This window comes from Emys orbicularis, chromosome 10 (genome assembly GCF_028017835.1).
Source record: "Emys orbicularis isolate rEmyOrb1 chromosome 10, rEmyOrb1.hap1, whole genome shotgun sequence".
In the NCBI taxonomy this organism is placed as follows: Eukaryota; Metazoa; Chordata; order Testudines; family Emydidae; genus Emys; species Emys orbicularis.
In genome coordinates this window covers 70418137-70434368 of record NC_088692.1, presented here as the reverse complement: position 1 = coordinate 70434368, position 16232 = coordinate 70418137, and the positions used below count along the sequence as shown (strand labels likewise).

The 16232-nt window shown below is 40.5% G+C and overlaps 1 protein-coding gene across 1 annotated transcript in view; it reads left to right on the top strand.

Moving 5' to 3' along the window:
- Nucleotides 1–16232, top strand: part of FBN1 (fibrillin 1) — a 216908-nt gene that overhangs the window by 52710 nt on the left and 147966 nt on the right. The window lies entirely within an intron of this gene.

Here is a 16232-nt window from a genome sequence, read left to right as displayed (position 1 = left end):
ATTATTATAAGGAACAGCAACGTGTTGAAGAAATCAGACTAACACAACTGCCCTCCAGTTACTGTATGCACAAAGAGGGAATAGAAAGCCAACCCCAACCGTTTTCTACAAGGGAAATAAGGGTCAAGTAGGTGGTAAAGTAAACAAATACTGTGTTGCCTGCTAATGACCTGTTTTCATGCTATGGACAGTTTTTAGATTAGAAGGAGGCAGTTGTGACAACATTGCCATACCACTTTAACTTGTTTGCTGCTCTATGGGAGTAGGCTGTATCAGCAGAGGTGTGTGCAAATGTAACAGGGTTGCAGCACACACACAAAAAGACTGTTTGGAGTCCTCCCTTTACCTGGATTTGCTGGGCTGGTGTCTCCTTACTGTGGTTCTTGGCTGGCGTGAGCAATTGATATCATGTAATCACTGTAAAGCCAGTGGGAAAGTAGTCAGCCTTTCATTTTCATTTCTAACATTCTTCAGTCGGGAAGAGAGTGTCAGATGCAGGCCAATGATGTGCAAGAAACTGTGTGTTAGAGAAGCCAACAAGCCAGGAAAGACTCACTTTTCATTCTTTACTTGATATTTACCTTGGTTTTGGAGCCTGTACTCCTTCTCAACACCAGACTTATTGGCATTATTTGAGGTCTGTCTTTCTGCTATTGTGTAGTTACAGTCTATGTGTTTGTATGTTTGGGGCTTTATCCTCATCTGGGCCAAGCTCCCCCTTGATACAGCGGAGGGAGGAGAGGCAAAGGGGGCTCTAAGCCACGTTTACATCTCTCCCTGTCTCCGGGATGTTCAGGGTCCACAGTTGGCACCAATATAAGCTAGAGCAGCCAAAAGGGCCAGTGTGCACATGGGAAAGAAGAAAGATTGAACTGGGTCAGGGTGTTAAGAAAGAACAAAGAAGGGAGGGAACTTTAATTTTTCTTAAGAGCCAGAAGAACCAGAGCAGCCTCTCAAATGTTTACCTTGCGTTATTTGTTGACCGAATCTTTGCTTTATACGTTCAGTTTCTCACTATTGTTGGCTGAACATTCCTATGCTACTTGTTTATCCCTATGAGAGGACCTCCAGCTTGCAATCTGAGGAGGAGAGAACCTCATCTCACCTTTGCCTTGTGCCCCTGGAACAAGCTTGTGGTAGATGGAGCAAGGCATCAAGCAATACAGGTGAAAAGCTGACTTGGTCTAGATTTAAGATACCAGTATGATGTCAGTATGATGTTGAGGCTGTCCATCTCCTTTAGTGCACAATGGAGAGTAAGGACAAAACATGCTGAACGATGAGAAGTTGGACATAACTTAAATTGTTACTTCCTTTTTATCATCTTTCTTGACCCTGGCCCTATTCCATAATAATTGGGGAGGAGATTTTAATAACATGAATTAGTTCTTATGCGGGTCTTTAGGAGGGATTTGACTGAGGAGAGGAAGGGGGATTAGTACAAGATGGGGCATTAGTTGTTGTCTGCTACAGACCACCAAATCACACTATGGAATAGGATGACCAGCTCCTTACCCAATCTATCTACAATGTGTAGGACAAAAAGCTGTGTGATCATGGGGATTTCAACTTGAGTGACACATGCTGGAGGTTTTATGCTGCCAGTACTAAAACATCCTTGGAATTTCTAAATACTACAGAAGATAATTTCTAACTCAAAATTTTTTGCAACCAATACAGCGGAATTCTATATTAGACCTCCTCTTAAAAGATAAAGAGGAACTGATCACAGAAATAAAAATTAATTGTAGCTTAGGTACAAGTGATCATGATTTGATCACATTTATAATGTGCAAACAAAATAAAAATGCGCGTGCGCACACACACACACACCCCTGGTGCTTTAAAAAGGCCACCTTCACAAAAATGAAAGCAATCATGAGCCAAATCAGCTGGGAGGAAGAATTTAACCAGAAAAATGTAAATGATAATTGGGAATCATTTAAATACACCTTACTAGAGACCCAAAAACCTACAATCTCACAATTAAGAAAGGAGGAATATTGGTTTAAAAACCCTGACCTGATTTAGAGGAGAAGTGAAGGCAAATATATATATCTATCTATATCTGCTTTCGCTTCCTATTTTATATATATAAAACAAATGGAAGAAAGGGGAAGAAATCTGTGGCCAGAAGAGTTAGGGACAATAATAAGGAATTTAAGTATATTAGGAGCAAAAGTAGTCCTGACAATCATATCTGTCCGTTACTAGATGGAAATGGTAGAATCATCAATAATGATGCACAAAAGGCAGAAGTGTTCAATATATATTTCTTGGCTGTATTTGGGAGAAAAACAGATGATATAGTCTCATCATCTGATGATGAATACACTCTTTCCATTCCACTAGTACCTAAGGAGGATATTAAACAGGAGCAACAAAAGTTAGACATTTTAAAATCAGCAGATCCAGATAACTTGCATCCAAGAGTTTTTAAAGAGTTGGTTGAGGAGCTCACTGGATGATTAATGTTGATTTTAAAGCAACAGATTTTAAGTAAGTCATGGAACACTGGAGAAGTTCCAGAAGACAGGAAGAAAGCTAATGTTGTGCCACTATTTAAAGAGTAAATGGGATGACCCATGTCATCTGTCAGTCTAATATCGATCCCATGCAAGATAATGGAGCAACTAATATGGGACTCAATTAATAAAGAATTAAAGGAGGGTAATATAATGAATGCCAATCAAAATGTGTTTATGGAAAATAGATTCTGGCAAATTAACTTAATATTTTTTTTATGAGATAAGTTTGGTAGATTAGGGTAATAGTGTTAATATAATATATACTTAGACTTTTGTAAGGCCTTTGATTTAGTATTGCACTAGAACAATATAAAATTAACATTGAGCATATTAAATGGATTAAAAAGCTGGCTAATGGGTAGGTCTCAAAATGTAACTGTAAATGGGGAATTGTCATCAAGTCCCTCAGGACTTGTTCCTCAGGAATCAGTTCTTGGCCCTGTGCTATTTAACATGTTTATTAATGACTTGGAAGAAAACAAAATCACGACTGATAAAGTTTGCAGATTACACAAATTGGGGGAGTGGTAAATAATGAATAGGACAGATCATTTATATAGAGAGATATGGATAGCTTGATAACCTGGCTGCAAGCAAACACTATGTATTTTAAGATGGCTAAAGGTAATGTATATATCTAGAAACAAAGAGTGTAGGCCATCCTTACAGGATGGGGGACTCTATTTGGGGAAGCAGTGACTGAAAAAGATTTGGGGGTTGTGGTGGATAATCAGCTGAACATGAGCTCCCAGGGAGATGCTGTTGCTAAAAGGCTAATGCGATCTTTGGATGCATAAACAGGGGACTCTCAACTATCAGTAGAGAGACTTTTACCTTTCTATTTGGCACTGGTGTGACCATTGCTGCAATAGTGTGTCCTGTTCTGGTGTCCACAATTCAAGAAAGATGTTGAAAAATTGGAGAGAGTTCAGAGAAGAGCCACAAGAATGACTTAAGGATTAGAAAACCTGCCTTATAGTGATAGACTCAAGGTGGTCAATCTATTTAGCTTAACAAAGAGAAGGTTAAGGGGTGTCTTGATTAGTCTAGAAGTACCTATGTGGGGAACAAATATTTAATAATGGGCTCTTCAATCTAGCAGAGAACAATATAGTCCAATACAGTGGCTGGGGAAATTGAAGCGAGTCAAATTCCGAATGGAAATAAAGCATACATTTTTAACAAAGAGGGTAACAATTTAGAAAAATTTACCAAGGGTTGTGGTGGATTTTCCATCATGGACAATGTTAAAATCAAGATTGGATGTTTTTCTAAAAGAAATGCTCTAGGAATTATTTGGGGGGGACGTTCTATAGCCTGTGTTATAAAGGCAGTCAGACTAGATGATCACAATGGTACCTTCTGCCTTTGGAATCTATGAATCTATGGATATGTTGGTACTGCACACTAAGACTGGGCTCTGAATGAGATTTGAGCCCAAGTCCTCCTTCTGTCCACATATGCATCAATCTGACTTGGGTCAGCAAGCCCTCAGTACCCAGATCCTAGGACCCTGCTGCGGGGTGGGGGGGGTTTGAGTCAGAGCCCACGTCTCACTGGCAATGTCTACACAGCAGTGTAATCCCAGGGTTCAAACTCAGGCTCAAGCCTACCCACTCCTTCCATCTACACACACAAATTGTGCTAACCCAGGGCTCAGACCCAGGGCTCCAGGACTTAAGTTCACAGGGTTGGAGGGTCTGAGCCTGAGTCAAGCCATGACCCAGGGTTCAAGCCCTATTGCTTTGCAGTGTGGCCACAGCCTCACTGGAGTCATTCTCTGGGAGTCTGCCAAAAGTATCCCACAATCCTATGGCCAACTTTCTCTGTTTGTTGGATGATCAACTTGGGGGACAGTCAAATTTTCCCACACTGCAACACAAAGAGAGGGCTAGAGTGGGCACATTTTGGGAGGGCGCTAGGAAGTCTTGGATATGGATGGTTGGACTAGGGCTCACATAATGCAGCGTTAGACACTAGAGCCCAGGTTGGGACTGAGAGTTCAACAATTGCTAACCTGGGGTTACAAATGAATGTAGATGTTCAAGTCCTTGGTTAACAAGTCTGGGGTCTGCTAACTCAAATTTTCCTAACATGGGGTTTACATCGTAGTTTAGACATACCCACTATGCAAGCCCTGTCATTTTGCGGTATGCATGCAGGTCAAGCCACAGACCCAAGTCAGAAGGTGTAGTGCGGTATGGACACTTTAGCAGGGCTGTGAAACCCAGGTCCAGCAATTATAAACATTGAATTCTCAAGTCTGGGTCCCACAGCCTGGGCTTAATGTGCAGCATAGACATACCCTCTGGGGTATGGTTAAAAAAACTGACCTGATTTAGAAGGGAAGTGAAGGCAGCTACAAATATATAAACAAATAGAAAAAAGGGGACCTTTCTTACCCTATGGCTATGTCTGCACTGCAACAAAAGACCTGTGGCATGGGACTCAGGCTGGGGCTGCGGGGCTATAAAATTGCAGTGTATTGTTTGGACTTGGGGGTCTCAGAGCCCGGGCTCCAGCCCAAACATCTGCGCTACTATTTTTAGTCCCACAGCCCGAGCCTCGCAAGCCTGAGTCAGCTGACCTGGGCTCTGAGACTGAGTGTTGCGGGGTTTTGATCGCATGTAGACCTACCCTATGAGTCTGTGTCACTATGCCACCATGGATCACAACTGAGAATACCAAATTCAGGACAAACTGCTGAGAAATAGGGCAGCCACACCCCAAAACTGGTGGTTATTCTCCCATGAGATATACCAAACCAGCAACAAAAGTAAACTTCTGTTTCACCACACTGGCTAACAAGAAGTCAGACAAGCAGTCTCCTTAGGCATTCCAGTCCTGGATTCAACACCCAGACACTAGACTGAAAGATGAGTGGTTATTTAAAACCAATTTCATCAAACAAAAGGTTCTTCTGATCCCAGAGGACCAGCTGCACACCCAGGTCAATATATAATTTAGATCTTACCCAATAATCATGCTGTTGCCAATCCTTTAATATCTAAAATCTAAAGGATTATTTATAAGAAAGAAAGAAAGATGAGAGTTAAAATTGGTTAAAGGAATTAAATACAACAGTAATTAAATGGTTCTTGGATCAGGCTTGTAGCAGTGATAGAATAAACTGCTGGCTTGTTAAGTCTCTGGTTGCTTCCAAATAAGGGAAGGTCCTCAGTCCCTTAGTTAGAATGCTCCCATTAGTGTAAGTTCATAGTCCAGAGGTTTGAGCAGGAAAGAGGCAAAATGGAGATGTTTCCAGGGCCTTTTATAGCTTCTGACAATTGAAGGGAAACCCATTGTTTTCACTATGGAAAATTACAGGTAACAAGATGGTGTTTGGAGTCACATGGGCAAGTCACATGTCCATGCATGATTTCGCTTAGTCACAGCAGAAGCCATTACCTATATTCCAGATAGAAGGTTCACAGGAAAATCCATTAAGTGTAGATAAGCGTCTCCTATGGTCCATTGTGAGTTAAGTGCTCCTTGATGAGCCATTTAACTTGAATAGTCCCTTCAAGATGTGCAGGCTAAATACCTTGGGCCTGGTCTACACTGCGGGGGGTGGGTGGTGGGATCGATCTAAGTTACGCAACTTCAACTACATGAATAACGTAGCTGAAGTCGACATACTTAAATTGACTTACCGTGGTGCCTTCACCGCGGTGAGTCGACTGCTGCCGCTCCCCCGTCGACTCCGCCTGCGCCTCTTGCGGTGGTGGAGTACAGGAGTCGACGGAAGAGCGCTCGGGGGGTCGATTTATCGTGTCTAGACTAGGCGCGATAAATCGACGCCTGTTGGATCAATCGCTGCCTGCCAATCCGGCGGGTAGTGTAGACATACCTTCGTTGTTACCACATGAGCAAACATTTGAAATACAGGTACATAGTTAATATTCATAACTTGAGATACAAAAATGATACATGCATACAAATAGCATAATCATATTCATCAAATCATAACTTTTCTATTGACACCTTACTTGACACACTTTTGTATAAGATTTGTTGCTGTTATGTAACAGTGGTAGCAACAATGATCTACATGGTCATATTTTATTCAGATAATGTCACAGCCTGGCAGACTGGAAATGGAAGGTCATTCTATCAGTAGTGGGTATCATAAAGGTGACACAGAAACAGGTGAGGGAAAGAGAGGCAAAAGGGTGTGGAATCAATAACAGAGGGGCCGAGGGAGAAGTGATACGCCCAAAGCTTTTGACATTCATGGTACGGCTACACAGCAAGTGTCAGCCCATGGCAGTGAGTCTCAGAGCCTAGGTTTACTGACTTGGGCTTGCAGGCTCATGCCACGGCCCTAAAAATAGCTGTGCAGCTATTCGGGCTTGGGCTGGAGCTCAGGCTCTGAAGCCCACCCCCTCCCTATGACTCTGACTCGCTGCCACTGGCTGTGTAGATGTACCACAAACAGGGGCGGAGCTGTGGAGAGCTTTGAATCATAGACCCATAGGGTTAGAAGGGACCGCAAGGGTCATCTAGTCTACCACACTGCCAAGATGCAGGATTTGTTGTGTCTAAACCATCGAAGACAGCTGGTTATCCAGCCTCCTTTTGAAAACCTCCAGTGAATGAGCTTCCACAATCTCCCTAGGCAGTCTGTTCCATTGGCCTCCTGTTCTTACAGTTCGGAAGTTTTTCCTGAGATTTAATTGAAGGCAGGGACAAGGAGTTTAGACTGAATGTTAGATGAGGGGAGGGGAACTAATAGAGATGCATTCTATTCATGTGACTGGCCGTTCTGTTAAAAACATTATTGAGACACAAGCATAGGCCTGCTAAACCCAAGGTTGTGAGTTCAATCCTTGAGGGGGCCATTTGGGGATTTAGTTGGGGATTGATCCTGCTTTGAGCAGGGGGTTGGACTAGATGATCTCCTGAGGTCCCTTCCAACCCTAATAATCTATGATTCTATGATTCTATGAAAGCCTCTGCAAGTTACCTAGCTGGGTAGTTAACCTGGGTGGTTATCTAAATCATGTGTAATACTTCTCTTGGCCTGAGACAGAATGGGCAAAGTGAGGGGGCATGCTTTCTGCCTCATGCTACCATGGTCTGAGGAAATAGTCACATCGTTTTTTCCTTCTTGTTCGAACAGGAACCTAATAAGACATGGCTACATGAAAGAAAACGGATATACTAAACTAACGGAGCAAAATTAGTTCCAAATACAGTCCAGGGAGTCATGTTTTTAGAAACCCTCCTTATGTCTAGCACCAATGTGTCCGCTATTTGCTGAGATCCATATAGGAAAGAAAAAGTACCGGTACTTCTTATTATAGCTGCTGTCTGAAAGGAAGGTGAGAGGGTAAATTAGGTTAGTGTAGTAGAAGAGGTGTTTATATCATTTGTCTTTAAATAACTGAATTGTTTAACTTTGAGGCCAGTTAAAAAAAATCCTCTGGATTTTTACTATTTATAATAAATAAATTATTTACTTTTTTTTTTTTTTTTTTAAATGGTAAAAATTATGTCAAATTCAATTGTAGACTCTTGATTAAACTTCTTGGGGTAAGACCTAAGCCACCAATGTGTGTGAGAATGATTCTGCTCTTCTTATTACAGTTGATTACAGTGTGCTCTGTTATAAAGGGTGGAGACACTTGGTTGTTCTCCAAAGAAAGTGAGTAATAATTGACCTAATGTACAGTGCACATGAATAACATATTCTTTTGGTAAGAAATTTATGTTTTACAGGGTGTGCTAGAGTTCACATCCCTTTTTTACGTCTTCCAAAAGATTTTAAAATACTCAGCTGCTCTATTAAATTTCTAATTCAACAAAGACTCAAATGCAAAGTATGTATTAGATAAAGCTCTTGAGTCAAGTCCAAATGCTGAAAAATCTTTTAATCTGCCTTGAAAACAGCTGTTTAGAATTTTGAATAGAAATAATAACAATTTTCCTCAGCATATATTATTGCTGTTCACATCAGTCCCAAACTGGGATACATTTCTCTTTGTTATAACTGATGTGAAGTATTTCTGCTGTTATAAAGGTTCAGCTGTCTTCTAAACATACTAGGCATGATAGTTTGTCCCCAATTAAGTCAATAGGAGTTTTGTCTTTGACTTCAGAGAGGGGTGAGAAGCAGGATTTCACCTCAGGTGTTTTGATTTGCTCAGAAGACAGGAGTTGACTTTAACTCCTTCAGTGTCAGGCTCATGAACGTGGCCTTGTTGAGGTGTTCCTGTTAGTGCCACTATATCTTCATGACTATCTAGTTCCCCTTTAATGGTACTACTTTAGTCCCCATGAACACACTCAAATAAATGGCAAGTTTTTTAGACATATGAAGCTTTTAATCCTCTCTTCATAAATAAACGAGTAATCTTGTAAAAATATTAATATACCGGCTCCGCATTAAATAATGTTCAGTAAAATTGAGTTCCTAGGCATGTGCATTCAAAGAAATTACAAACGAATTCAAGGTGATTAACATGATAACAGTGAACACCAAAAGAAATAATGATTTGCCATTTGAAAAATGATGCCCAAACCCCACAGGCCTGGCTTGCATTTATTCCACAACTCTTCATTTTGTCATATCCAGAGGATAAATTCTACATGCGTTTCCCAAAGGAATTGGTCATATATGAGAACACATGGGCACTTTTTTTTTTTAAAGACTCGGATATAGAAATTCTGTACTGTCGGGAAATAAAGCCTGGGTGGAACCCCTCTTTGATTCTGGCTCTGATCCAAAGCCAATGAGTCAAAGAAAGGATTTGACTTCAGAGTAGTCAGCTTATGTCAGCCAACTCCAATGAGGGGTGTGAGGGAGTTGGAGGCACTTTGTTCTGTGCACAGGCACCTGTGCATTTGTGGCAGTCCATAATTTTGGATACACGTAAGACATTTTCAGTTACAAATATGAAATCACGTTAGCAAAGAAGACTCTCTTTTTTTCTGTAGGCTCAGGGTGCCAGATGAGGATTGTCATTACCTGGACAGGGGGATTTAGGTCTTATAATAAATTGGTGATTATTGGTAGGGAAAGATACTGTATTAAAATGTATTAACTACTCTTTATTTTAAGCTTAGTACCCCGCATTTGAAAACCATGTCTTTTTTGTGTTATGCGTATGCTTTAGAAATGGGTGTTTCTTGGATGTTTGGATGTTCATGTATGCATTGAAGGTCACATATAGAAATGTGAGAACACAGCATGTGCATGTGTACCCCAAACAATGCTACCAATGAAAAGCAGGTAGCCCATTAACTTTACAAAGGGAATGTAAGCATTTCTTACCAGGGGCCTGATCCCATTACATCTTTCTATTAAGTTCAGTGAGCTTTGGATCAGGCCCTGACTTTGGTGCATGGAAAAGTCATGAGTTCTTTTTTCAGTGAGGGCACTTCATCTTTTAGTAATCAAACCTGAACCTGCTTTGCAACTGCACATAGGGACATTCTACAAATACAGGGCATCCGTTGATGTGAATGGGACCCCCTGCATTCAGCCATGAGCAGTATTTGATCCCAGACATGCAACATGCATGCTGTATTTTACGTTCCTGCAAACAGGAGCATGAAGATTATGTGAAAAATCAAGAAGATCATTGTATAATAGGGTTTTAATTAGCTGTTTAAAATGTACTGATTCAATTTCTAGTTCCTAATTAAGTGAACTGGAGGAGGGGAAGCATCAAAGCAGTCTTCTTGCCAAGTGAGAGTTCCAGTCTGGTGGCAATCTCATTTTAAACGTGGGCTAAACTACATTATCTTTATAATTTAGGCTTACAGTATATTTACACACTAATAAAAGTTTTGTGTTTAAGGGCAGCCTAACCACATCAAGCAGTTTTTATTTTATAACACTAAATAATTTAATGCTTTAAAAACATTTTTCTAATTCCAATTTATCTATCAGAAGTATGGCATGAAAAGTGATGCTTAATTATTAAAATAAGGGTTCACAGCTGTTCCTAACCCAAGCACCTCCTAACAGGAATGATATGGATAAATAGCATACTTTCTGGGAACTTGCCTTTTGGACAGAATGCAAAATAACTGTGATAATTAGGAGGAAGTTTTCTCTGCCACTGAAGTGTCCCAAATTACTGGCTTTCTATTGTTTTATGGGATGTTTTTGTTTTGCTTTGCTTTTTAAAGCCACCTAAAACTTTCCCCACAGTATTGGTGTGAATGCAGCTGTAACTTTCAGTATCAGTCAAAATAGTCTGTTCCGCCATTAACGTTTCTGGGGCTGATGTGTTTGTATCAGTGGCCATCTAGATCTCTAAATGTTCCCTTCAATTACAAATTAAAACCAAATTAAATTACAAATTAAAAACTTCCTTTCAAACTTGCAAACTTATAGTTAAAACATTTCTTTTTAAGTACAAGTTTCAATTGGCACCATAACTACTAAACCTTGCATTTCAGGCTGATGCCAGAGCTCCCACAGAGGAACTGTATATACTGTACTGCACTCTATAAGCTCACTCTCCTTAACACTTCAATTTGAAGAGTTCTGGTTTATCACTGGTTAACCCCATCCTGTTTTCCATTTTCTCCACTCTCCTCCCAACAATTATGGGAAGCCCCTGTACTCTCTTGTAACTTAATGGTTCTCTTGCCTTAAATCCCAGACAGATATTGGCCCCTAATAGGCATAGTGTCCACTGCTTCAGAGTGTGAATCTGTATTGGCTGAGAGGTTGGGAGAGTTGGATTTGGCTGGAACAGGTTCCCAACTACTAAACAGCATGGGCTTGATTCAAAGCCTGTTGAAGTAATAGATTCTCACTGACTTCAGGTTTACTTTCATTTGCCAATTTACTGCATTTTGTGTGTGTGAGGTGGGTGGGTGGGGGTTATGTCATTTATGGCATATGTCATCTCTGCAGCTGGATTAAGCCATTCCTGATGTCGTTTGCAACCCTTTAACTCTTACTTCATCTGGTGAAGCATTTGTTTTTCCTATTGTCTGACAATGAAGTATGAGAGTAATATTAGGGCAAAACACTTGGACCACATCAGCTTGAGGAGAACAGGCCAAAAAGAATGTGGAAATCAACTGTCTGCAGATGGGAAACGGTCCTTTTGGAAAATATGAGGTTAATAGCTGCAATTTATGTAACTTTGTTTATTCATATGTGGTCGCCTAGTGCTAGTTAGTACATAATATGTCAGAGAAAATAGCCAGATGAGACAGTTTAGTGTTTTATGTTAATGATCTACTTATCATAGTGCTTTTATATTCTCACGCATTTCTCAAGCTGATACCTTTCTGCTGGACAGAATATGAACAGAACCTTGCTTTTGTTCCTCACTTTCCTTAAAAATAACATCCATTAAGGCAAGGCATCCCACTCCCAGGGTGGAACCAAGACTTGTTGGGGTCAGCTTGGTATTCAGGTTCTCTTCCTAGCTGGCTGCTCCTGGCTATGCCTCCCTTTTAACTAGTTGGTTGGCTGGCCTTTGCTGGCAAGCTTCCCTCTCCTGGTTGGCTGGCCCCTCATGGCTGGCTGACCCATCTCTTCTTTTTCTTCTCTTCCCCCCCCCCACTACCTCCCTATGGGTCTCCTCACTCCCATTGTTTGTGTCTCCTCTTGCTCCCCTTACCACCTTCTTGTTTGCCTCCCCACCCGTTATATTCACTTTGATCCTTTCTCCCTTGCTACATCCTTCTTTCCTATGCTCTCTCTTTCTTTGTTGGCTGTTTATCCCTGTTTCCCTCACACCTGTTCTCTAACCCCTTTTCTCTCCTGTTTTCCCCCTTTTCCTCAAATTTGTTCCATCCTCCCTGTGCACTGGGGGCACTGCCTGGGCACTTTCATTAAAACAGAGGAAATTATATTGTTACTAAAACACCATCTAAGAATGTTTTTGAGGGTTTTATTTTGGTGGCTTATGGAGATTCCCCCTTGGTATATGCCTCTCTTTCCTGAGCCTCATGGATTTATGAGCCCAGTCTACACTCAAGCAAATCTTACAGTCATACATCCGATAGAAACTCTATTAAAGTGTCCCATACTTCTTCTGTGTCTTCTTACCTCATTGTTGTCTACCAAGAAATCTGTGTATCAAATAACAGCTTTTCTCCTCTATAATTGGCTATTGTCTCCTGCAGGATTCCTTTAGAAATGCTTCAGCCCACTGTTTCGGACATTACAATTGCAATTGTGGTCTCACAAACACTTCATTACGTCAGTGTGGAATAAGAATTTTTTTAGTGATCACAATGATGGGAAAGGAAGTACAGGCAAATGTCATGGCAGCTAAATAGAAGTTTGCTGAAGAACCTGGTATTTAAAAAAGAAGTTCCCAAGTAAGATGAGGTGCTGCATTTCATAGAGTTTTCCTTTCTCACGTATTTCAAGCTCAATCTTGCACTCTGTACTCAGGCAAAAGCGTCCACTGACCAGTGTAAATGTTGCCTAATTAAGAACTGCATGATTGAGCCCCTTATTAGCTGCTGTGTAGCACATCACTTTCCGTCTGGCTGAAAACTACGTAAATATTATCAATACTGATTGATGGATCAGCCCTAATGGGTCCTGTTAGGGCAACTCTCTCAACATTGTCTGTATTGGAAAAAAACCCCTCTTCTTTCTCCCTGATGTGTTAAGCCACCTCTCATGTCAGAAATATGAATCCCACCTGAGAGGGCATTGCTGCCACATGGCAATGTATTGCTGCGAGTGAACACTCCTTGTCCAGCTGCCAAGAGACAGATTCTGAGGGCTTGTGGATTGCCTTTTCGCATATGCCCAGATGAGGTACATTTTTGTGTAAAAATTGTTCATGCAACTTATTGAGTTGGAAAATTAATTAGACTATCTAATTGATTGCACATGAATTCCTCCGAGGAATGTGTTCTATTGCCGGTACTCTTGTACAACACAGAAAATCTCAAGAAATAATTCCTATGGACTTTGACTAGAAGCTGATGACCAACTGTGCATAGAAAGTTAGAGGATCTTAGCATGAAAAAATGTGACATGAAAGCTTTTATTTATTATTTGTATTACAGTGATGCCAAGAGGTCTCAAATGAGCTTGGAGCCCTATTGTGCCAGGTGCTGTACAAACATATACTAAATCTTTGCCCCAAAGAGATTACAGTCTCGTTAGGCAGAACTCCCGGATTGTGTGTGTATGAAGGAAGTACTGTCAACTCCATTTTACTGGTGCGGAACTGAAGCACAGAAAATTAAGTCACTTGTCCAGTGACACACAAGAAATCTGTAGCAGAGCTAGGAACTGAACCCAGGTCTCCTGAGTCACAGGCATCTGTCTTAAACTGAGGAGCATCCTTCCTTTTTAACGATTCAGTCAGTAAGCAATTTCCAGCCTATTATATACAGCGCTTGGTAAAACTACCAAGTGATGCATATACATTAGACAGGCATCTGGACCTCAGTTCCTGCATCTGCTTTTACCTGTTAGCAGGAGTACGCTATGCAGTTCATAAAATTTCCCAAACTGCTTTTATTTATAAAAAGTTTAGCAGTAGGCCATAAATAATATCTTTAACTATGACAAATTTGAAAAGATATTAAGGGTATAAATGTATTTTAAATACACTCTCATGACGACCACCACCACCACCACCCTACACACTTCATGGCTTTCAGTAATATTCATATTATAAATTCCTGCCATGGCTCATTTCTCATGATGAATTAACCATGATGCATCATGCCTGGTTAAGTAGTACATTACACTTAGTTATGTTCCCCTGGAGAATGAGAGAGACAGAGAAAGGGGAGGCAGGTTAACCCCACTCTACTTGAGTGTTAGGAACTCCCACGTTGGGATTTTAGCGAGGTTTCCAACACGTAGACCTACAGTTGAGATGTTCTCTCCAGTGCCAGGTATGAACACAAGTGAGATTGAATTCTATTTATATCCACAGTATCATAGTAAAATATATAGTATAGTATATACTATACTATAAAATAAATAGTACTATATACTATAGCATATATATATATAAGTATATAATAAAATCAAAGCTTTTGCTTTAGTCACTTGCCCCCCAATTAGTTTAGGGGGAAGGAAACACGGCACAGTCTCCCTTTCATATATGCTCTCCATGCCCAATCAAGAGGGATCTCATGCTATTTTGTGTGAAAGCAACAGGATTCTGTGTAAGCATGCAAGGAATGAACAGAACTACATGTTCATGTCAGTGTAGTAATTGAGTTTCTGCTGACAGCCTGCTTGAGCCCTCTGCTCCCCTCCCCTCCCCTCTGAGAAAATGTTCCTATTTATTAGTTCCCATTTACATGGATTCTGGGAGCACCACTGTTCTGGATCAACTGCTTGACTCCATTAGATCCAGATGTTTTACATATTTACATTGACATATTTAAATGATTGTCCTGGCAACAAATAAAAAGTTCCTCTTTGAAGGAGCTTTGGGATTTACACAGTGTGGAGGTGAGAGAAGCCTTTATTTTTTTGCAAGGGGATCTTCAAAATAACTAGCTAGGAATCTTCCAGAACTAAACAGCAAATCATGCAATGGACCACTCGGTATCAATTAAGATTTCCAAGCTTTTGACACTTCCCCAGGAGCAGATCATCAGTAAAATACAATTGGACCATGTCATTTATGATTGAGCCAATATGGGCCTGATTTTCAAAAGAGGCTTCTAACTGTGGGGGAGGGGTTCTGTTTTTGGATCCAGAACTGTAGTCACTGAGCATGAAATCCTGTCCCATTAAAATCACTGAGAGTTCTGCCTTTGAGTTCAGTGGAGCCAGGGTTTCACCCATAGGGATGGGTTGTCATAAGTGTTGAGCATCGGCAGCTCCCATTGACTTCAAGTGGGGTGGAAGGTGTTAAGCATCTCTGAAAATGAGGATGTAGCGGTGTTATTTAAATGATTGTCTTGGCAACAAACTCTCATTGACTTCATTGAGGCCAGAATTTCACCATAGACTTCTAAAGCTGAGCACTTTGGAAACTGACATGCCCCAAATTAGTAGACACGTTTGAAAATTTGTATCAGTCATTTGTTTACAGCAATTAATTGTAGTGAGGAAATTAAATTTTGGCAGGTAACAATGTATGTTGTAGGCTTCCCATGGGAACAACTGCCTTCCAAGACTTAGTGGCTTGTACTGGCACCAAGCATGGGACAAATGGAATCTTAGGAACTCCCAACAGGAGGTAGAATAATTGGGGTTGTGGGTTGTTTTATTTATCTAAGCATTCAAAAAAAAAAAAAAAGTTTTGCAGTACCTGTTACATTAGAGTAATGTACACATAGCTAGCAGGAAGACTAAGGAAAAGCAAATTACATCATCACAGATGTTATACAAAATTCAGGAAATGTTAAACAATATGCTGAGAATGTGGAATTATTTTTACATACTGAATAGCAACAATAGGTCTGCCATAGTCGGTATGCATGAAAAAGCCCAAAGCCTTTTAGGAAGACTTACAATTCTACTTTAACCAATACGTCAAGTTTAACAAATATTGAATAACGGTGATCTTCATTAAGTTGCCTACTGGGAAGTTCAGTAAGACCTCCCGCCCCTCATGCATATAAAGGCAGAATTTGACCTTAAAACTTGGTAACAGCCTATGACTAACGATTCCAGGTTTTGATTTCTATTTTGGCTGATGTTTATTTTTGCCTAGCTTGATGCCTCTCTTATTCCTTAGAAAAATTGGATTTTGTAGTTTTAATATAAAGGTGACAGCATCGTTATGAGTT